We start from the raw sequence: 24,493 nt of genomic DNA, 5'->3' as shown, positions 1-24,493 counted from the left end.
GCATAGCCAGAGGACGAAATTAAAACGGTCACCGAAGGAACGATCTTCTTGCTGGTTCGGCACGATTCATCTTCCGATTACCATAATTGCCTTTTTACGGTTGTCGGTCGGAAAAAAAGCCAGGTAACCAGCGCTGGGCATCCACTCCCGCGATCACAAGGCCAGCTTTATCGATACTGAACGTCGAAAAATCACGAGGGTTCAACGTGGTATCGACGTTTACGCGATGGAAAAAAAAAGTCGACCGGTAGCAGTTACTTTTCGGTTACCTTTACGACGTTCGTTTATTTCGCTCTTCATATCCTCGGAATGTTAACGGTGTTCCAGACGATCTGTTGATTTTGCCAGTTTCCCCGAGTAACGTACGAAAATATACGATATTTATCGAAAAACTGGCCGTAACACATCTTCGTACAAATTCAATCTTCTCGCTTTTGTCCGCAAAAATGCGAATCTCCGTAAAAATCCACCATCTACTCACTGGCAGGCAGTGGTAACGTTTTATCTCTACCTGAAACTGTAATCAGATCCGTGATAAACCGTATCTTTGACCAAATTTACTTTGAATTTCTTACTTTACATGTGGCTAAGGCCTCGTAAAAGCTGAAAGTCCCGTTCGAATGTCCATGGCAAGGTCCTAACGACGCGCCTCGTTACCGGAACAAACGTTTCCATCCAGAGCGATCAGAATGGAATATGAATCGGCGTTAGAGCTCGAACGAACTGTGTTATCGATCTTGCAGCACCGGACGGAGACATGGGACGAACCTATTTGGCCAGCTGGCCCGTTATCTCGGACGACGTGACAGCAAGGCTCATCGGCAGGTCTGTCATCGTGCGACGAGTCGCGTGTTCCGGTTTGCGATTCACTTTGCATTAATGACGCGATTTATCGATGCTTATCGGCCGACTGATCGAGGGCGAGAGAGCACGCGAACCGGAAGAACGCGTCGCGTGAAAATCATCGATCGCGCGACCGACCCTCTCTATGTCCACGATCAATGGGCACCGATTTAACGGAACTCAAGCGCAACCACTGAATATCAAGTGTTGAGGACCTTTTACGGCGTCGAGTTGCAACGCGGACACACGGCGCTCGTATGGGAGCGTCGTTTGGTAACTTGAACGCCGTTTCACCGACTCGCTGACTATTCCGAGGGGTCGATTTACGGGGTTCGATTTACGGGGGTCGCTGTGTGAAAGTTTCTCATTTGCTTTGAGATATGTTTCGCGCGTGGGAAAAATGAATATCGCATGAACGGAAAAAAAGGAAATAGGAGTTTGATCGTAGCGTTGTAAAAAATGTAAAACAAATATTGTTATCGTCGTAGGAAAGCGTAAAAGGAAAAGTAAGGTTGTCGATATCTTTTTCGCTTTTCCGAGACAAGAAACGAATGGAAAGAACGCTGGATATGGATTTCCCGAAACGCATACCATCCCATGCATGAAAAGTATCAATCGGCACCGCATGCCACGACTTGGCTCCTATCGATTCTCCTCTTCTTAAATAACCTTGAAATCCGATGTCCGCCTCTTCGTGGCTCGTTGCCACGGCCAGGCGAAACCTGTTACATCAGATGACCACGAGCACACCGGTACTAGAGAGGGAGATTGCTAAAATCGGTCGACCGTTCTGCCGTAATCCTTGGCCAAGGAAGGTCGTATCGCGAACGCCGGTTACGTTCAACAGAACGGGGCCAGAAATTGCAGGTTCCGCGGAACTTGCCTCTATAAATCCAGGAATTACCAAAAGATCCGATTCAGTTACCCGAACTCAACCACCGCGCTTCTGGGTTTAACTGTAAATCTATTCGAGGACTTTACCACGAACGGAGAATTGATCGCGTTTCGCCTAACCGAATCAAACGGGCGTAAATTCTATGAAAGTTCTCATTGGTAGAATGGGCATCGCTTTGATCGTCTCAACGCGCGCGATGAGCGAGTAGGATTAGATACGAAGGGGCAATAGTTGAAGATAAAATTCGAACATTACGAGCGAGGATCGAGTGGGATTTCAGCGAAAGAATGGAAGACTGTCTAGGGACGAAGCCACCCAATTAGCCAGAAAATTGTCAACTCGAATCTTGCAGCATCAGCGAGTGGCGTTCGAGAGTCTGTCCAAGTCATCGACCTTGTGTCGCGACGGAGAGAAACGTGTACCGATCGATCACGTCCCCGAGATTTCGTACGGCCAGGGATCCATTTAATTCGTCCGTCAAGAGTCGCTGTTGGAAAGCTCGGTTCTCGGTAACGCTGGAATATCGCAGCGAGGACCGGCTGGAAAGACAACAAAACCTCGCCGTAAGATCGAAAAACGAACATCCGAACGGACGACCGGGCATCGAACGAAGAGGACGAGCTGAAAGGTAAGAAGAAGAGACAGAAGAAGCAGCGGCAGAGCAACGACCAAGAAGAGCCAGAAGGATGAGAAGAAGAGGGCGGAACCTAAAAAAAAGGGTGGCCAGCGAAGGGAAAAAATGAGAAGGAACGAAAACCGCGGGTGAAGGCGGGTGTCGTCCTAGTGTACACACAGAGCGTGTATTAATGTGCGTTAAGACGCTGCGAAACGACGTGGCAGGCACACGGGTATAGGATGACACTTGGCTCGGGCCCTCGATCGGTTCGCCGCTCCCCATCACCGGGCCCCTGGCGTCCCCCACTCCACCAACGTTCAGCCAGTCGAAGAGGGACTCGAGCGCGGTCGGCCGTACTCGGTTCGGGCCCGTCGGTCGTATTCGCGGGATCTCGGCTTCCCTCGGTTCGACCTTGAACGGGCCCTGTATGGTCTATGCCACTGACACGGACCAAGGACGGGGGGCCCCCACGTTGCTTGGGTACCGGCGTGCTGTTGTCCCGAAACGCGGTCGTGGAACTCCGCGCGCGGAGCGCTGGAAAGTGTTCGCCCGATGGCAAACTCTTTTTCGTGCTCCGTGCGCCTCTTCCCTTCGCGTCTGCCATTGGCGTAAGGCCCTTCGATTCGTGAGAAGCCCGCGCAATTTGACGGAACAGGGCTGGAACCGACACGACCGGACTTTGATTCGTAGGTATAGACACCTACCATCTGGTGAGAGGCCCTCGTTGGAGGATCGTGTTGCCGGCACTCGTGGAAATGGACGTTTCGCTCGATGAGCAACATGCAAAGGCAAAGGCGTTTCTCGCGGACATTGCACGGCCTGGTAACGATACTCCCATCGGCGGATAGGACGACCCGTAGCGTCTATAATTTCGTAGCGAATGATTTTAAGATTTCGAAAAGTATTTTCCATGATTGAATTACGATTCACGGGGATGCGCGTCCCCTTCCCGCTAAGGAATTCAATCGAGTTCGAGGAAAATTTCTATCCTGTTCACGATTATTAGACGGGATACACGAGATGCAGCGTGCAGCAGGCAGAAATGCCGCAATGGCTCTTGCGTGAGCCGCACCGACCTGGCCGACCAGGGTCAGGAATCGCGTCGATGGGGTCTAGAGAAGCGAGTAACCCTCGGTATACACTTTCGATGGAATTTTGTATGCAGATCGACTCGTACAACGTGGGAACTCCGCAAACTACGCTCGGTACAACACTAGCTATGCTGATTGCTGCCCGTTCGGATCTCTTTCTGTTTCCCGTTTGTTTGCTCGGAAACGGTGGCAATGTGTATTCTTGGACACCTGACGACGTTGAGAACGGAAATACCGATAAGAGGCCTGTTTCAAAGACGGTTGCGTGATAATTTCTTCGGAGCATCTCCAACTAGACAACATCGTAATCGCGTAATTCCATTTTTCACGATTACAAGGCAGTTTTCGATCGAAACGAATCGAGATCGTTGTTCCAAGTGGTCGCCTTGAATTTCTTGGTCACGCCTATGGCATCGTCCGGGCCTAAACCTGCGAACCTACTCAGCTGCCCTCTCGCCGGATTCCGTCCCGTGTCCACGTGTGTAAAAAAAGAGCAACAGGAGCAGGATCAGGCTCTGGGCGTTGGCCCTAAATCTAACGAAATACTCGCCCGTTCCCCGCATCCACACAGGCCATAATATATCTCGCGAGAGAGGCCGTTCTTCACCATCTCGTTCCAGCTATTTCTCGCATTCTATTCCCCGCCGGTGATAACTTCCACCGACACTCTTGCCAAAATCAATATTTACAGAGTGGTAACACCAATGGCGGACATATTCTACTTATCGTTCTTTCTCATTTTGTACCGGCTGTTTCCAATGGTTGACCCTTGAAATCCCTTTGGAACACAACGTTGTAAATCACGATTTTCGGATTTCTATAGAAGGAAAATAATCATTTTTCGTAGGATTTTAAAATAAAAGTGATAGTAGAATGCCTCGAGCCGCCGTGTTAGCCGTCCTAAGACCACGGCAGTTATTCTAACCGGCTTCTTTCGGCGAGTGCATCGACCTGGAAGCCACCCTTTCTGTTCGTTTTGGTAGCAAGGCTGTAGGGGCGGTCTACGGTGAAATTTCACTGGCATAAACACAACTGACAGAGTCTCTTTCCTCTGGAATGGCATCGTGTACCTTTCATCCTTCGGCAACGCGGGACAAGCCGGCTTTCTTCGACGTGACGCCTGCAGAATAGTTGCCCCGATTACCGAGCATTAACTGGTAACATCGTAACGAGAGCAAATAGTTTGTTACGATGTAACTTTAACGGTGTACGTGATCGTCGATTAATTTTCGTATCACGTATGGATTTTTCTCTTTTTCATTCGAAATGAATCCGACGTGACGGCTATTAACCGGCCAACGGTGACAAGGGTTTGAGGATGGAACACCGTCTGAATTTTATCCAAGGACAATCCGAGGCTCCGGTTAGCCACTGGTTTAACCGAGCCTTCATTTTCACTGACAGCATCGTGGCTCGATGGGGCCCCTGGTACTGACGAGCTACGACCTTGGGAAGGCTTTATTAAAACTACCTTCGAGAAGTATGAATATCTCACGAGCGGATGGTTACGATGCCGAGGCGTATTGCTCGAGGAAAGCCATAGGGCGAGGACGGTGAAGAAGGCGTGGAAATAAGACGATTGTCCGCGCCAGCAACGATATATTGTATAATTTGAATGATATACTTGAAATAATACACAGGTAAAAATAACCCAAGTATCTTCTTTCCGTTCCTTCTCAGGGATACAAGAAATCTTCATGATAAATAATTATTTTCTCAGTTATTCGTTTTGTATTCTCATCGGCGTAAACGTTGCATCTTCCAACTGTACTTTCGCTGGTATCGAGAAATTGTAAAATGCTGGGAATTTAGCATGCGAGAAATAGCACGAGTAAAAAGACGCCAAGTGAAAACGTCTGGTAGGAGAACTTGGCGAGAGAGACTTACAAGAACAGACTGCTCCCGAAAAAACCGTACAACCAGCCATGAACAACGTCCGGTACGCGATATGTAACTGCCATACGAGTACAAGAACATCAGGAGCGGGCCTCGAAGACGGTACAAATATGACACGAAGTCGGTAGTTCAACGCGACGCGATTCTAGCGTAACGCAAGAGCAACATAACGACGCGACACGAGTATAACCAGACGTGCCATTCGACGCGGCCTCGTTACAGCTGCCCATAGAGGAGAATCGCATTTTCATTCGACAAAACACGCTGATATCGTAATGACAGCTGTCTTAAATGAAACACGATGGTTCACCCACTCGCATTCCGTAACATCGCAATTCCGCTAATGGAATCAGCCTGAATTCACGCCCACGCTCCCACGAGATTCTACCAAACTTGCAATTAACGTTTACATCTAGGACCGCTATCTCGCGTGAGTCGAATAATTCTATTCGATACAGTCAGCTGGGTGTTACTTCGAATATCTATAGAAAAATATTCACAGTCACGCGAGATTCGTGGCGTGTCGCGATCCAAGATGGCCTGTTAACGTAAAAATTACCAGGATAGCCGAATTGATCAATTTGAAAAGACTTGTTCTTCTCCTTGCAATTCTAGCGCTATTACGATTCTACTGCTGGAGTTAATAATTCCATGAATTTTCTGTTTTTTTTTTTTTTCTTTTTCTAGATTAAAACGTACGATATTCCCATCGGCCTTTTTTATTCCTCTCTATACGTGTAACCTTCTTTCCAATTTCACGGAGGAATTCCTGTGGTTTGACGGTGAACCGCGGAGAAAAAACCTGGACAAGTTATACCGAGCTTGTACGACGATTCTTAACACTTTTCTTCGCCAAGAAGGCAAGAAACGTGCTTCTGGAAAAAATCGCGCCGCAAAGGCACGAGCGATGGATCGTATTTCAGATCAGGCGACTTTTTGCCACCGAAATTTCGTAACTCCTACACGCAATCTGTAGCGAAGAGAGGCCGAATGCAAGAAGGATCCGATCGCGCGAAATGGCGCAAGATGTGTTTCAAATACATCTTATGACAGCAAAGATGTTACTTGCCATGTTACGATGGAACGCTTCAAATTTCAATTCTTGCAAGGAATATAAAGCTCAATGCACAAATTTACAGTTTACGACTAATTCTAAAGTTTCAGGTATAAATAAAGGAAACAAGAAAGGTGGACGGGCGATTCACCGAACGCAGAACGGTTTTCTTTCCACCGAAAGCTAATGCAATTTTCCACCAAGTTTAGCACGGGCCGTAGCCACTCGAGACGAAACAAACGAAGCTCTGTTCATCGAGAATATCAACGACCTCCGTACGGTCGCGTGACACCGTCTCGAACGGGGTGAGATCACTTCTCTGAAATCCAGCGTTTCAAAACTGGACGTGAATCATGCGAGAAGCATGCGTTTTCATTCCAGTTACACAGAGAAGTTGAGGAGCGTGATTATCCGACGACTGGAAGCGAGCGAAAGCGAAAGAACCCACCCCATTGCTGATCGAATCCTCTCGAGAAGTGAATGTATAGAAAAAAAAAAAAAAAAAAAAAAAAAAAGGAAAGAATAGTAGGCGATCGACAGTGGAAATACGTATATTAAACGTATAAAAGAATTAGTAAGGAACGATCTGGTGAAAATAATGATGGAGCGTGCGAGTGTACGCGTGAAACGCGGGAAATCTTTATTGTCCGGTTAATTGGAACTTTTTCGAGCCACGCAGCATTTGAATTGCGTACGCGCAGTAATAAAACTAATTAAACGTAATTACAAAGTGCAACAAAGGGAATAAGTAATCGTTCGCGGTTACCATAGCAACGAAGGTGGGCCGACTGGGAAAACTAGGAAATACTAATTGGCACGCGGCAAACCACCACTTCTGCTGCCTTTTACAAAAAATTCAGCCATTTCTTGCCGCGTGACGACACGCTAAACCGTCGTATTTTACCTGGTGACTTGCAGAATTTTGCATCAAGACTGTACTTCAAAGCGTTCCTCTTCCAGTCTCTCTCAGTTCCGCGATTTTTATTTCATCGCTGGTACCGAGAATTACTTAACGTCGCCCTATGTCGATATGATCTTATAATCCATCCAAGATCCACGTTGTCCGGTTCCAACGCATTCGTTCTATGGTTCACGGTCCATGAGAGATTCTTAATCTCTTGCGTCGAACTCACCCCGAAAACTACCGACCAAACCTACGAAGACTCAGGCGTCGTCCGAGGAAGGTACCCGGGACGAAGTCGGGCGCGACGTTAATGCAACGAGCCATTACAGGAGCAGCACTCATTACCACGCGACGAACGCATAAAAACGGGACAGTCGATCGATCTTGCGCGGGAAACGAGCGGTTTCGGCTCTCTGATTGCTCGCTACGTTCGCGGAACACCTTCCTGGATCGCGTTAATGGATGCGCGACCGTTTCTCTTCATGGAAACGTATTAATTATTTTCGTTGAAACTCGCTTAAACCAGAACATGCCACCGACTTTTCTTCTGTTACTGAAAATCCTTCGGCTCTCCTCCTTCTTTCTCTGTCCTCGCATGCGAACTCGCCAAGAAATTCTATCCCATTCGTTAGAAACAATCTTTCCACGAGTGCTTCTGATTTATCACCGACGTTTCGCCACTTCTTCGTAGTCGGTGAATTATCTTCTTCCTTTAAAATTAATAAGGAGACTCGCACGATTCCAGTTTACTGGCAAACTTCGCCCTTTACCGATTATTCCCAACATTCTTCGAATTAGTCACTCGAGGCTACTGTCTCGTCACCGAAGAATGACGTCAAAAAGTACATCTTTACTCGTCAAATCGAAAGATCGACGAGAGATTCGTATAATATATAAATAGAAGAATGGTATAAAGTTTCCAAGAAAATCCACGCTTGGTCATCAATGCGATATCTCGTAGCTCGTCGTCGATCGATTATACCTCGTTCTAAGCATCCAGCTGGATAGAAATCCTGGCGCGAGTCATTCTTTCGTGAAGCGGTGTCGGCGAAAACAATAAAAACCGACATTACTGTCAACGGAACGTGGTATTAAGCCGAACGTAATTCGTGCAAAAGGGTGTACAGCAGAACCAGAAGCGAAATGCATCTTTTCTGATTGCAAGCTGTACACGCAGTCGCATTTTTCCTGGGAAAGAAGGCCGATTTGTACGGCAAAACCGTCCGGCGGTGCACGATCAACTGGCTGCCGAGAGCCAGATCGCCTACTTTTCTTTGTACAAGTACAAAGTTGTCCCATGAACGTACGTTTTTTTCGATCGCTAGCAAGCAATGGCTCAAGAATAGCTTAATTTCCGAACGCATTATCGAATAGCATCGAAAATCACCTATATACGAGGAATCGCTACAGCCGAAAATTCGTATTTCCATTGGCTCATCTTACTGAGCTTCATCTCGACCCACCACCGGTATCAGCATCGAGAAGTATATCCAAGTATCATTATCGTTATCGCTACAATTAGACAAGTAATTAACGCAGAACAATGAATTGTTCGGAACTCGCGAGCGACTCGAACCCATCGCTACGAATTTGAGTTTCGAGGGCGATAGCGTAAACAGCGCACGTGGGGAGATGATTATACCGTAATTACTGTGTTTAGTTCAGTCAGTGGGCCGTCGATGACTCACGTTTCCACTTTTTTTTTTCTCGCGACCCAGGCTAAACTTCCTAATTAAATCCTCTCGACGTGTTTCAATGTTATTATCGCGATTTTTGCTTTTCTGGTTACAATGTTCGATGTAATTAATACTCGGCAGGTGATCGGTGAGCCACGGAGCCACAAGAAGCAATCGATCGATCTATGATCCGTAGCTAATCTCTTTCTCATAGCGTCCCCACCTCTTCTCCATAAGAATAACATTCTGCATCGTTGCAGGGTATCACGGAGTTGCGAATAATTGCGATGCGCAGTTTGGTCGCTTCGTTGTGGATCGTTGATGATATACGGCGCGATGCCTTTCGCCACGATCGGTTTCATTGTTCGAAACAACGTTATGTTTGTTACTGTTATCTTAACGCGGGTCATCGACTGGTGGCGGCAAAAGCCAAGTAACAATCTATTAATGAGACGTTGCGAAAGCTATTGTTCGAGCCTGGTAATTCTCGACGACGCGTATTTAAATTCTACAACGCGAACGTTATACGATATTTCCGTAACGCGAACGTTCGTTAAAATCTACATACATCTCTCTAGATCGAATGAAAATATTTTACATAAGCTCGTTCTAGTACTCACTTGTTGTTTTTCGTCCTGTGTGTCCCGAATCTGCAACAAAAATGACAAAAAACATATAGACTTGTCCGGTGTTTTTCTCTTTTAATCTAACGGTTTCGATTTGCGTGATTTATACAAATGTTTGTCGCTAAGCGATCTCAACCGCTTTGCATCGAGACCTTTCCGCGGTATAACCAGCAACTTTCTTTTATATTCCGTGCTACACGTTTAATGTTTGACTTGCTTTTCGCATTAAGAAACCTCTCATTTCTCGCAAAGTGTACGAAAATCAGTAGGTACAGTATTGGTATGTAATCTGTCGCGCCTTCCGGCGATACTTCAAGTAAGACAGCAGACGTTGCCTGCGTCTGAGCGGCGCGGCGTGCTTCGAAATGCAAGAGGTTAAGAAACTCGTGGATCGTCGATAATCCGCGACGTCTAGCACGAATTCTGACAAACATGTTCTCTCGTTCGATATTCGAATAAAAAGCAAATACACTTCGTTTTTCGTTAAATGTCACACAAATATACAAAGCGAAACATCCATCGCAACGTACCTCGATATTCCAATTTCGATTTCAAGACTAAAATATCGCGTTCCTTTTCCTCGTTACTAAGATATACGATCGCTATATCGGACGGAAAAGTTACGAGCACTTGTTGAACGCGCGAGAATCGCAAGAGGCCAAGGTTAGCTTCTGCAACGAACCGTCCGTCGTACGCGCTGCAACAGCGAGCCGAAAATCACCGCGGGCAAGCGTGAACGAACATCGAAAAGCGAACGATCGCTCGCCTCCCTTCCGCTTTCTATCGCGCGCGCAGCTCACGCGTTTAGTCGCCAACCCGCCACATTTCCTGTTTCCTTCCTCGCCGCCTGACCTGCCAACTCAAACCGGAAGATCCACGAAACCCGTGGCCGCCTATCGTATATGATTTATTATTAACGTCCGCTACAACGAATCGCTCTGTTCCGGAACGTAAAAACGCGATTAAAGATAAACGAAGGTTCGAATCGATGTTAATTAGGTCGATTTTAATCCTTGGAAATGCGAATATCATTTCCGAGCAAGCGAAATACGTAATGAGACGTCCGAAATATTTGAAACGCGAGATTTCTAAACAATAACGTTTACAACGTCTCCATTGTCTGGTATTTTTTAATTTTTTTCCCTATGGAAGTTTAGCTTTTCGGTTGTGTGCTTGACGACGACTTCCAGCGGCCTTTTCGCGTTACGTTTACGAAGGTATGCGCTTTTAACTGGTATGTTCGCTATGAATTGGCCAAGGGTAATTCATCGAATGACGCATCAACGCTGAACGTTGAATCAACCGTCGCGTAGAAACACGACGAAACGTTGCGCGGCAAAGTCGTAGGCGACGCGTCAACACCGGCGGAAAAGGAGTGACACTTTCCGAGTGTCTGGCAAGACAATAGACCACCAGAAGGATCGTGCTCCCCCTGCAAACTAAGAAATTATTCAAAACGTATTCCAGAGACTCTGGCGTCCAAGGAGGAATACTGTTTGGTCGCTCGTTCGACGATATCTTCTTTTTTTATTTGTTGTTAACACCGTTGTAAAACCATCGTGTATGTAAACGAGTAAATCATCGTGAGTGTGAAAGCTAATCGTGACCTCTGCTTGTAAAGATCGTTTCAGACAGAATATACACGGTGTTTAAGAAGAATAGTCTTGGTGAATTTATGATAATGACCGACAGGAATAAAAGTGTTGAACATTTGATACTCTGTGAATTTTCTTCAAAGTTCCCTTTCCTTCGAGTCTCCTCGATCCTCGTTTCCTTTTTCTCTTTTCTTCCTCTTAATGCTCCTGCTAATATTACGTATCAATTTCCATTATGGTAAGATTTTTCTATGCAGCAACTTCGAAAACTCGAACTTTAAATTCCAGAGCAAAAGAAACTATCCCGGATATAAGAAACATCGCATGCGATCTTTCCATTTCACACTCTCCGCAAACGATTCTTCTCATTAAAAACCCGTAACAACCAGTACCTTGACTTTACCAGAATACCACCTATCCTTCGATCCCCGCGGAGACGCAACAGGAGCAATAAGTTTCAGCAAGAAAAATCGCTAACGTCCCATGACTGCGTGGAGGGAAAAAAAGGATGGTCGGGGCTGAAAGACGCGCTGTAACAGCGAGACGCGACGATGAAATATCGCGGGGCGTTGAAATTACGGGGCGTTCAGGAACGAATTCATCGTAACGCGGTTCGAGGCAGAGCCAAGTCTACGAGGCGACACGAGCCTCTTATGTTTACCCTGCAAACTAGAAAATTATTCCAAGCATAAGAACGACAGGGAAGTCTTTTGCCTCTGCTGGAAACCTGTTGTCGCGACTTGTGCGTAGCCACGATCAATTAGACGACGAATCGTATTTCGTTGAACGATCACGGCCTGGCGTGAAATATTTCCGCGATGGATATAAACTGTTGGAAAAAATAAGAAAAGCAGGGAGAAAGAAAAGACGTGAAAGATACTGGAAAAGTGCATGACCATACTGGCGCGGAATCGCGAGTGATCATTATCTAGATGCCATAAAGGATCGCGGTGTAATGGCTCGCTCCGAAACGATTTATTGCGTGTAATTGCGAGGAGGTGGCACATTAAGCCGACTTTACAACGTCGAATACTAGTGACGCTTGTCTCGCTTCCCCTACAAACGTCAAACGACCGGGCGACAATAAAGCTAATAAACACTCTATCATAGAAGAGACAAGTAGCAAACTTGGATGCCAATGAGGCAACGATCGTTCCTCGAATCCGCCTTAAAGGTGTCATCTTTTTAAATCCGTCTTAAGACCGACCAACAAAAAGACACGATTGCGAGACGACGCGACGGTAGGAGAAATAAATGGAAACGACAGCGAATAAGAAGAAGACTATTCGCTAAACGATCGTTCCGAAGGAAACTCCAAGTCCAATCTTAAACCTGTTTTACATAAGTTATTTCTCTTTAGCTTTAATAAATTAGCGGCGAATAAAATTTTCAGTATTAGCCAGTGTCGTCCTGTCTGTGTCTATCCTTGTTCCATCGTTGCCGCGAGAAACGTTCGAAAATTCCTACCATTTAGCAAAGTGCAAGCGATGGGACAAAGAATCGGATTATTTCGCAGCGAGTCGAGGAAAGTTTCGCCCGAAAGGCTGACTCAACGTGCTCGCGAACGTTTTAAGAATGTTGGCAGAGGCGCGACACTTTCTAACCAAAGGATCAAACTATCAACGCGTCGTGCCCGCCTTGTAAACTAGCGAATTATTCAACCGAGTCTAAGAACGTGACCGTTCGAACGATTCTCGCGACGATCTTCGCCTTTTTCCACTCGAATTTTCACCGAGGCACGTCGAAAAACCGAGCACGCGCGAAAACTACGGCGAAACGAGCGATTTCCTGCTCGTAAACTCTTCACCGGTCGGCTGCTGCCTTTTCCTTTCTCTTTCCTCTTTCTTTTTCTTTCCTTCTCTTCGTCGAAACGGCAGAGAGCACGCGTTCGTACTGTGACGAGCATGCAGAATTGGCGATCGGTTTCGTGGAATCATCGTCGGCTTCTCTGAAACTGTCGCCGCGCATTCGAAAGGGAAACGTTTGCCTAAGCGTGTTCGGGATTAATTACACGAGCCTTCGTTCTAATTAGCCCTGGCTGTTTCGTGGAAATCTTTGCTCCGTATTTGCGTAGTCGCCACTCTTCTGCTTGATTCTTCAAGACCAAGTCGAATCTAGGTTTGTTTTGTAGAACAGCAGAGTGAAACGTGGAGCGCGATCATGCGGTGAAAGTCGACATCGGTCTAATAAATAAATTCAGAGGATATCGTTACGATTTCTGACTCTGAAACTTCCTTAATTGAAAGTCCAATAGTAACAGAGTCATTATAGATTTACTATGCTTCCTGCTAACATCCATCACCCAACGAGAAAACCATCCATCGGTAAAACGGTTAATTGCGATTACGATTTCACGTTCTCACGTTTATTTCAGTCGAAATAAAAAAAAAAAAAAAAAAGAAAACAATGGAAAAGAAGAGACAACTCAAGCTTACCGATGTAAACGTAATAAACGATTGAAACTGCCGAGTATAATGTAACAATAAAAGTGGATAATGGTTGATGGAAATGGTAGAGCTCGCGTTCCAATGGAGGACGAGCGATCGAGGACTTTTAAATGGCGGCGCACACGTAAAAAAAGCTCGACCTACCGTTAGATGGTTTCCATCCCATAGGAATGGGTCTGGATTGGAGCGGCGGCAGGCGGATACACCAGAAGGAAAAGCAAAGAGGAAGGGAACCGACCGGCGTCGTGCTCGGTAAGCTATGACGAAGGTTAGGTTATCTCGGGACGCGGATCTAAACGTTTTAGCGTGTACCAGCACGCTTCTAGCACCGAGTACATTGTCATTTTATGGACAGACGGGCCTTGCTGCACGACGGACGAGACGACGGCTACAATTTGCGCGTGTAATTGCACCGCTACCGATCTCCATTTCGCGAGACGGACGTCGGCGCTTGTTCCGCCACTTTACTCGGGATTTCCTGTCGCCATTTCCTCACGGTCGCTGTAATTCGTCCGTCTCGATAGCGAGATTGTAATACAATTTTGTTCTACCTTTGTTAATTATGTCCGATTATCAACGCTTCGCTGATACTCTCGAATATGGAAAATTCTTCGACGCTACGATTTTTAGATATACGTACATGCGTTTTTCTTGGCCACGCAAAGTCAATCGGATCGTTCGAAGGATCAGCCGTGAAAGAAGGAAAGCGACAAGCTCGCGAATGATATTCGCGGAATTTAATTACATCGTTGCGAGAAAGAACGATCGGTAGAACTAGCAGTGTCACGGCTTTTAATCCGCCGACATTTCGCGCTATTACCTCTCGCGGCTTTTTAACGTTGTCACCGCGCCGCGTAAATAATACGCCACTCTCCGTTAAGTCGGATTTATTGCGCGGCATCCAGAAGCCGTTGCGTTTATTATTTAATCGTTCGTTAACGATTCGTCACGCGTTCGCTATAAATCGCTCGCCGATCGTAGATACAGCCTTAGCTTTCTCGTCACGAGTTTCGTTCCTCGCGTTGGCAGCCCTGCACCACGTTGCATCGCGATTCTATAACCGTAGATTCGCATTCCCCGCGAAACGAAGAGATTACTCGTGGAACGAAATCGATAGCGACAGTCCTATCGGTTCGTGCGCGCGGACATTGCCATCCTGGTCACCCGAAAACTCTAGATTCAAGAAAGAAGAAAAGTGGGCTCGATACCGATCGAAGCAACTTTTTCTCCTGCGTCGAGTACGACCAAAAGGACGGACCGAGTTGTAAGTGGACACGAAGCGGGTACCCTCGTTTCGTTCTGCTTCACGCACTCTCGCATGGAGGCAGAAAGGAAAACGAAGTCGGAGGAAGCAGCGAACAACGACGAGCAAGGGCTGAAGTAACAACGCCAGTAGCTGCAACAGAGACTACGTAGAATCACGAAGAACGACGACGACAACGACGACGACAACGACGACGACAACGACGACGACGACGACGACGACGACAAAGAAGAAGAAGTAGAAGAAGCAAAGAAGAGAAACAAGGGGAGTCGGAGCCGTAGAAGGACGAGGAAGGAGAAGGAGCAAAGTACTCGACCTCCACCTTGGTCGCCACGCATCGCGGAATTCGTTCGAGGAACGTAGAGCCCATCGCCTCGCCACGCTCTTGCTTCTTCTCCGCCGCTGTTTTGCATTTTACACCGGTGCCGAGATTTGGTCGTTAGATTCGCCGATCCGCCTCGACTCTCCCGCGGCGCGTGTTCCCTTAGCCCGGGGCAAGGATGCCGGGGCCCTAGAACCCCGTCGCGCTCTCATGTACTCGGTTGGCCCTTCCTTCCAAGCCTCGCTCGATAATAATGTTATCTAAACTCCGACTGCCGACTTTGTTTTCCACGTCGCTTCGTGCTCGCCCCTCGGGGACGCGAATTTCCGCCACGTTCGACGACCGCGTTTCCGCCGTGCTTTCTTGTGTTTCACCAACGCGTTGGAACGAACGTTATCCTTGCAGGGAGCTTTCGCGCGATTCTCGAAGCGTGAACGTGTTCAACGGAATAAAATCATCGTCCAGATAAAAGAATATTTCCATAAAAAGTCCATGGAAAATGTAAAGCGTTCCATACAAATGGTGGAGTCTGAAAATTCGCTAAAGTAAGCGTACATTGTAGATAACTCGAAGTGTTTGGAAATATTTCTTGATAAATCCGCGCTGTTTGTCGGCAGCGCGAGATTCGATTTAGCAAAGGCCATGAAACCAGCGATCTCGCGACTTTTCCTGCGGTCGATATTACTCAAGTTTCGTCCGTGTTTTCTTTTTGCGCGACTAACGCGCGTACACTGACTACGAGCTGATGGAGGACGACGACGACGAAGAAGATGGTTTCAGATGACAACGCTCGTTTTCCCGTATCTCGAGATCGTATCCCGATGCGAATCGGACGCCGCCGAACATACTAGCAACTTAAATTAATATTTAAAGCTGTCGCGATTTTTCATCCATACGAATAAATATAACAGTTTCTTTTCTTTTTTTTTTTTTTCGCGTAGACGCAACGTCGTTGGAAAATCGAACGGTCGTCCGAGAAGGAAAGAAAAAAGGAGATGAAACGTTAGATAATTCCGATATTTCGCTTTTTACTCCCGTCTGACTCTTTCTCATTTTCACGTTGCCGCCTTTCACCTCCAACTTAAATACACCGGCTCGCCGAACATTGTTTGTTCGATCAAATTATGGGGTACCGTCGAGTCTTTATGTAACTTTCGCGCACCAGCCACGAACTCCAGATAGACACGCTCGTAAAATCCCGGCTAGTGAGCGTAATTATGTTATCGATGAAAAACGATCGTTCCTAGGTGCTCCTACTGCGAATAAAATTCGTCATTGTTCCGTTACTTTTTCCTATTTTTCTCACCTCTTTTTCCATATTCTACGATCGATGTCTATTGCGTGCCCAATATCTCTATAGAAAATTTCTACATTTACCCGTGTTCTTATATCGTGATGCTTTTGATGCCAATTCTAAATCCTCAGTCGCCGCAACTACATTTTTATTAAATTGCCAACGTGAAGTATCGCGAATCTGGTTGCATAAAAGATAGCAAATCGTTGTATATAAATTGGTGTAACGGAAAAGATTTCTCGTGATCGTGAACCAAGAAATGGGAATAATCTCAATTCGAATAATTCTCCGTGGATTTTTCACCGCGATCTTGGTCTCTGGTATTTCCTGGTCGCGATCGATCAATTCGTAGCTGGATATCGATAAACCCCGTTCGCAGGAGAAACGATCCTTGTAAAGAGTAATCAGACGAGATCTCGGGATCGAGATCCCTCGCTTACATAAGCGTCCACCTCGTTCGCGACACGGACGAGAGAGATCTTTGTCGTTTGGTTAAACATCCCGCTCTAACGACCGATCGATAGATCCCCTCGCGCTTCTACTAACCTGCCTGGCCACGTTCGATTCGACGAATCGACGATTCCACAAACGATAGCTGATCGATTGGCAACGTTGTTCGCCACTTTTGGACATTTAATTCGATTGTTTTGCGCGATATGCATATCTCGAGACCGAAAGATGGGTTAATCCTTCGAAGTTACATTCGAGTTTCGTTATCTAAGCATTTGCTCATCATCCATTCACCGATACTAACGAACTATATTGACTGAATTAGCAATTCCTTTTTCTCCATACTTTACACAATATCTTAACATTTACAGAAGAATTATAGCTAAATATGGGATTGCTGAAAAGTCATCCAAGAAATATATACGTTTGGTAAGAACGCTTTCTCTCAGCGCAAACGCTTCAAAGAGACCAAGATGGTACGTATTGTCCAATAGGTCGCAAGAAGAATAACACGAGACACCAATTACGGCCGATTTAAAAAGGCTAGAACGCAACACGTTCGCACGAACGACATACAGAAAGCAGCGGAAGCTTGGTGAACAGGACGATCCGCGTTTCCACGGCCTTCGATTAGCGCGCGAGACAATGGGAACAAAACTTTCCTCGCTTTCAACGACGACAGTCAAGCACCGCTTGCCCGTTTTGTTCCACCGTTGTGACGCGAGCATTATCTAACCGGCTGCCACGGCGTGCGCCGCTGAAAATCCTCCTCTTTCTCTTCGCCTCTGTTCGCCTGTGCCTAAGTAACCCACTAAGCTACAACGACCGCGAGGAACGAGGACAATGGATCCACGAGAGTTGCGAACATCACGGATACAGACTCCGCTCGTGGAATCGCGCGTGCACCCAACTGCATTACGGAGAAAGCTCGCCCTCTCTGGCCTCGCCTCTTCTTCCTCCTCACCGCGAACCCGCCAGACCGATCGTTCTTTCGTCTCTGGCTTGTTCTCTATCTCGTTCTTCCTTCTCCACGAACGTTGCTGTTTCACGGAGAATCGTCGCGAATCGTCTCAGGCATCGGCTCGGTATCTAAATACTTCGTCGAGCGCGCTTAGAAGCGCAAGAGCAATTTTTAATTTCCCATCGAAACATTTGCATTTCGATTTGGCAAGTTTTCAGCCCGTGTTTTCTTTTACATTCGAATCCAGTTTGCGCAAAAATACGCCGATTTCAATTGGAAATCAACGTTGTTTCGATGGTTCGCGAACGTGAAATTTCACCGATGTTAAATAACGCCGCGAGGAAACAGGTCCTTGATTGGCAAGAACGGAGAGTCCTTTCCGAGCGTCGATATTCACCTTTCCCCTTTCTCGAAGCGGAGAATCGAACAAGACAGAAATATGTCGTGTAAATGGCAAGCACTGTTCATGTAAACAGTGCCACGAGGAAGGCGATATAGAAGATCGACCAGTCGCTGTTTAACCCTGTAGATCAGGAAGTCGTTTTCTATCTGGCTATCTACGAGGTCTGCGTGAAAGGGAATATCGAGAGTGAACGCAGATTGGGGTCGAAGGGAGAGTAACGGCCGTGCACGAGTAAAAACATTAATTGCGCGCGCGTCTACTTCGTCTGATCCTCGTCCTTCTCTCCTGTCCGAACATCGTGTTTCAAGCCCAGGTATCGAGCGAAAATATCTTTTATCGCGATAGAGAAACGTAGAAAAAACGAAACGAAAGATTTTTGTATTATTCCATTCATAATATTTTTATACATAAATGTAAACGAATTAGATATAAAATTTGTGTAATAAATTACGTAGGAGACTAAAAAATACAAAAGTTGGCATTCTTTAAGTTCGATAGAAGTGGCAAAGCTCGCGCTGATAAGAATATATCGATGAAAAAGAGCCATCGTGCATTGTGTAGCTGAGAAGGCGAGAAAACGAGCGTGACTAATGGCGTGAGAATTCGAGAAAAGAAAACAGACAGAATGTGTGACGAAGCGAGACGGCGACACCAACACCCCATTAGGCCGTAACAGAAATTCCAGGGAACCACGATGCGGCCCGTTTCGTTGCCTCTTCTCGTCGTGCTGCCAGCGGACGCGCAACCTTCGCGGATTACGTTTCATGTAAATGGCATTACACGAGATCAGTCAGTCGCGGCGAGCGCGATTCAATGCAAACGTCCGGGTTATTCGACTGCGGATGCTCGATCGAGAGATCGCACTGCATTCGTCCCGACGACGAGCTTGTCAACCTTACACCCTGTGCTTGACTTCTCCGTGACGACCGCGGCAAACATATAGACACGCGAGACAATTCCTGTCAGAGGCGATCAGCGCACGATCTTTCCTTCCCTTCCTTTCTTCCTTTCTCTCGCGATTCGTCGCATTGCTTGGCTGGAAAACCAAGCGAAATGAAGGAAACGACGAAACATTCGAACCTGACGTGGCACTAAAGCGACTCTAAACGTCACGTTACACGGTTCCCTAAGAAACACGTCGTTCGAGCCTCTAATGAGAGAAAATTAGAGACCCAACGTCGCGGAGAATGATATTTATGCAGGCATAGTCGCAGCCCGCGTGGACCGACCGGCACTGCACAGGCTGTAATTTCTTTGTCGCTGGCGTAATAAAGTTTTCCTCGCTCCGTTGTCTCCCCCAGGTGTATTGTTTTTTTTTTTTTTTCCCTCTTCACTGCCCCTACGCTCGGCCTATCGCAATTATTACCGAGCACGGTGCAGACCACTATCTCGCTCGTTGCTTGGTTAAAGCCCTCGCGCAATTTGAATGTCTATGGCAGCGTGAAAATCACGTACGATAAAGAGCCTGCCGGGACAATAATTATCCGCGGGGGGCTTCTTTATTCTAGCCTGGACTATGTTTTTTTATTTTTTATTTTTCCTTTCTTTTATCTAATCTCTACTTGGTCTGCGAAGCCTCGACGATGTACGCGTGGAAACACGGGGGAATCGACCGCGAGCCTTTCGTGAGATAGACGGTTGCTTTACTTAATTCACTATGCGGAATGATTTCAAAAGATAGTTATTTTAGAATAGAAGTAGGTACTTTATTCTATTATTAGAGCCTCGTTAACTATTATCGTAGGTCCGTGTTAATTAAACGCGAACTGAATTGCTTCACTGTGGAATTATTTAATCATCAAAGATAGATACATAAAAGAATTCTAGAAATATGGAGGGAATAAATTTGATCGAGTCGTTCGAGCCGAACATCTTATAGCGTAGAATTCTTTTTATTGAAATGTGAAAGAAATTATTACAACTCGACAAACTTTAATCGTTCGTGTAAAATGTCGATAGACCGGGTACACGATTTTACACGGCTCCAATACGGGATAGAATTTAATACGGTCCCACGATCCTGTCCCAAACAGCAACCGTCCCACAGTCTAAAATATTCTATTCTAAATAATCGTAAAACGTTTTACACGACATCGACGATTCATGTCGATTATCCCCGAGTTTGCATAGTAAAGCGTGACGTTCGTCTTACGATCGCTATAGACGGAGCATGCGAATCGGACGCCCCATGGAAAGTAGGAATTCTCGCGACGGACGTGCGTAAATTTAACCGTGTCGTCAACTTGGTCGATTCCGAAGAATCGTAGAGAGGAACGAGAGGATCGCTTCTAGGATATCTCGTTTCGCGGAAGTGCGTGCAACCAACGACACCTTCGTCACATCGGGCCCCCTGCTGTCGACGATCGTCGCGATCCACCGAGATGGTGGCTCGCAAATTTCCGCCAAGCCTTCGTCAGGCTATTAGCAACCGCTCAGAACGTGAATCAGGCAACGCGTGTCCCCCTCGGAGAAGCTGGTAAACTTAAACGCGACGACGACAGTGTCGTGTACATCGGCCAGAAACACTTTCCAGCTGAGTTAACGTTCCTGCCGTGAAGAAATCACGCGACCAGTCTGTGCGAGTGTGCCAAGGTGTGATTATGCTAGGGGTTCTATACACATACTTTCGTCGTCTTCTTTCTCTTCGAGCTTTCCATTGTTTCTGTATGTTGAATTCAAAGTGAATTTACCGCGTAAAAAGCTGCAATTACGAAAAAGTCGCGAATTCGGAGCAATTTTCTAGAGAAAACTTTGCAACTCCAATCTTGGACAGCGCCAGTATTGATCGATCGAATCCCAAGTGAAAAAGGTTCGAGTGTCAAGGTTGTCGTTTAAACAGGCAAAAATTGAAACGTCGAATGCTTTTTTTAAAGGAAAGTGGCACCGATCGAGACAGCGTAGAGCGAATTTTTTCAGTGGCATCGACTGGCTTTGACCCAGTTCAGGCTTATCTGTGGAGACCAGTCAACCCGGCAGTCGATATTAGTCCGTGGATAGGAATGTGCACTATGCGCGTTACGCGCAGGAACGAGGCTGTTGTAACAGTATACGTTACGTCGTCTTGCCTTATGTGGAGCACTCTTACTACGCGACTTCAGTTTCTAGGGGACATGAAAGTCTGGCGGACGCAACGTATGACTGTGCACTCTCTCGCGATGTTATTGCACGACTTCGTCTCGGTTCCTCCGTCATCTCCACTCATTTCGCAATTCGCCACGCGTTTCTCTCGATCTATGGATCGTTTACGTTCGATTCGTTGTAACGAAGACGTGGATGAAAACCGCAGCCTTGCGAAATTTCAAACGTTGTCAACTTTGCGATTACCAGAATCCCGGGTGCATCGTTCTGCCGAGAGATACGACAGAGAATCTAGCGTTAGGATGGACAGTTTCGCGGCTTTACCTTCTACAAAGACGATGATTAAAAAATGGAAAGAACGTAGAGAAGATGATGGAGTTCTCTAAAATTATTCAGCTGCGAGTCAAATTGGATCGCAGAAGGAAGTCTGTAATTCCTATTACGATCAGCGATAGGAAGAGCGAGGGAGGAGCGAAAAAATGGCGCGTGAGCCGCGTGAAATCGTTGTAGTGGCAAGAAACGGATGTTAATTCGACGATTTACCACTTAACGTGAGCCGGACTTGGCGTGCATCGTGGTCGGCCTTCGCCGCGGCTCGCTCGCCTCTCTGATTTCACGGCGCGTAATTTAATTAGTTAGAAAGATAGCGTTCGTTCCGGGAACGTAGAGCTCAGGTAGGGCGGCAATTAGTTCATTTTTTTCTTCTGTTTTTCCTATCGGGGGCCCGCTGTGGCGCCGTTGGCGTGAAGATCCTGCAGATAAAATGGCCGCCGATTCTTCAGGACCAAGGGCGAATCCTCGTCCATTCGTTTGCGACCGCATATTACTTTTTTTCTCCGTTCTTCGCTTACCACGAAAGAATTCCGAGTAGCGTGGTAATTAAATCAATTCGAATAATAAACGAAGGGTTGTTTGACAATCAAAGTGAAGGAGTTTCCGTGATCGCGATATATTCCATTGTTCGCCGTTTCTCTAATTAATTGGCGGAATGTAAGCGAGATTTAATCTGACTCAGCGTTAATCAGCGCAAAAAGATAGTAGAAGGAGTAGTGCCAATATACGTAACCGAACGCAACAAGGAGCCATCAACTTCTTTCTTCTGCAGCGTGTTAATCGTGAACTATATATAACGAGCTGAATCTCAATCCTGCACTTTCGTGAGGAACTAGTCGTTGTACCACAATTCGATCGATTGCTATCTCTACGATAAGAGATATATAAAGACCAAGGAAAGATAAACCGATAAAAGGTATTCTATCCATCGGACGAACCACAAACAAGGTCTCGTGATCGAAGAAAGCCGAAAAGAAGCGTATTACGAAGCAGATACGAGATAAAGTGTACAGAGGACGCGTCTTGTTTGCGTGTTCCGTTAGTCGCAGGTAATGAGACTGCGGACTAACAATAATTAACAGAGCCAATCAAACGGTCATTAGACAGAATAAATAGGGGATGTAATTACGAGCGATACTGCGTGACGCCGCGCCACGCAGACGTAATCGTGCGTGTGGCTAATAAGCCGAGTTTATATAGTGGCAACGGTCTATAGGCGTCTATGGTGCCATTAGGGATATAGGACAAGCGGTAGAATCTCCGTATTTCGCCTCGTATCGCGTTTAGAAAGAAATTTTCTATAGTCGTCGAATTTCAAACGATTCTGCGAGTAATACGTCTATGTTGAATCAAATGTCTCAAATGTGAAATATATAAGAAAATCAACTCTGGTTAGAATCTCTAAAGTAAAATCTACCAAACATTCTACGACTCCAAACAACCTAAATTAAGAACCCACGAAGAAAAAACAACGACGAAGCCGATTCTGTTAAAAAGAAAACGTGGAAGAGGCAACGATCGGCTATACCCGTGCAGGCACAGGCTATGAACCTGCGCGCCTCGAGTCGCCGGAGAACCTTTTAAGGTGCCGAAGGGCAGCACCTTGGCCGTTTCGCTGCGTCGCGTCGGCCAGAGGCTCGCGATAAGAGGGAAGATTCTTCGTGGGTCGGTGGCGTAACAATGCCGGCAGGAACGTCGGCCGCCCTAATGGAAGGGACTCTGTTTCCTGCCGGGGCTACGGATCGCGCATACTAAAAACTTCATCCGCGACTACCGTTACCATCCGCGCGCTTCGTCCGTGATTTTCCTCGCGATGCGTCGCGATCTTGAGCACGCCAATTTTGTCATACTTGCCGCCGGAATTTCCTCGATTCGACGTCGTCTCCTCCCGATGCCATTCTTTTACTCGCAGGTTCAACAAGGTTATGGCAAAACTGTACGTTACGTGCTTGGACAGCTAGGTAGCGAGTGGACCGTGAAAAGGTTTAGGATTTTTGCGGGTACGTTGTTTCTTCCCTGCGAGCGTTGATTGAATTTTGATCGCGCGATTAATAATCCGCTTGACTTCCGCGTGCGGATCTGCCGAGCTCGAGAGCGTCGGGGAATGTTGGCTCTAAAGGACGGGACAGATGGGAGACGAGGGCAATGACAATTGTAGGTACATTGATTGCACGTTGGTGCAATCAATGATTGAGACTAATCCGTGCTCGGAGATGAGTTGGGTGCTTTCATTGATCCAAGAATTTTTGGTAACGGTTCTTCAAACTTGGAGATTTCATCTTTTTATTTACAATTCGATTATCCAATCGTTTCGTTTATCGGACTAGTGGTGAAAAGCAGCGACATCGTGTTCGATTAACTCGAATGAATTCGAGATTCCAACGATGATTCTCAGGCTCGCTTAGGAATAATCATTCGTTAGCGAGATAAAATTTGACGCGCACGAGTCTCCGCATTCCCACGTAACACCAGCGACGATTCAAACGAATGACCATTTAATGGCCAATAATGGCCTATCAGCATCGAGGATCCTCGACTCGCGCGAACCCTCTGCATCGATCCACGAGTTCGTCCTTCGACCATCTTCTTGTCCGAGTAACTTCTCCAACCCCAATTTCGATCGAAATCCAGTTACTTTCGCAGGTACTTAGCGACGTTATATCACCGGGGACACGTCGAAGTTTCGACGTAAATTGCATAGAAAAGTTGAACGGCGCGCCGTGATGCGCGAACAAAACGAAGAAA

The 24,493-nt window shown here is 46.5% G+C and overlaps 1 protein-coding gene across 2 annotated transcripts in view; it reads right to left on the bottom strand.

Moving 5' to 3' along the window:
• Sano (CABIT domain-containing protein serrano) overlaps nucleotides 1-24,493 on the bottom strand; it is a 139,272-nt gene that overhangs the window by 55,796 nt on the left and 58,983 nt on the right. Inside the window, exons 1-2 of one of the 2 annotated variants that reach the window (XM_072012540.1) lie at nucleotides 10,132-10,297; nucleotides 9,596-9,625 (exon numbers count right to left, since the gene is read on the bottom strand). The exons of the other annotated variant lie outside the window; for it this stretch is intronic. The gene's annotated coding sequence lies outside the window, so the exon portion shown is untranslated. Of the gene's footprint in view, nucleotides 1-9,595; nucleotides 9,626-10,131; nucleotides 10,298-24,493 lie in introns of those variants that run through there. 2 annotated transcript variants of the gene reach the window in all.

This window comes from Bombus fervidus, chromosome 11 (assembly GCF_041682495.2).
Source record: "Bombus fervidus isolate BK054 chromosome 11, iyBomFerv1, whole genome shotgun sequence".
Taxonomy (NCBI): Eukaryota; Metazoa; Arthropoda; class Insecta; order Hymenoptera; family Apidae; genus Bombus; species Bombus fervidus.
This window is presented reverse-complemented; position numbering and strand designations above follow the sequence as displayed.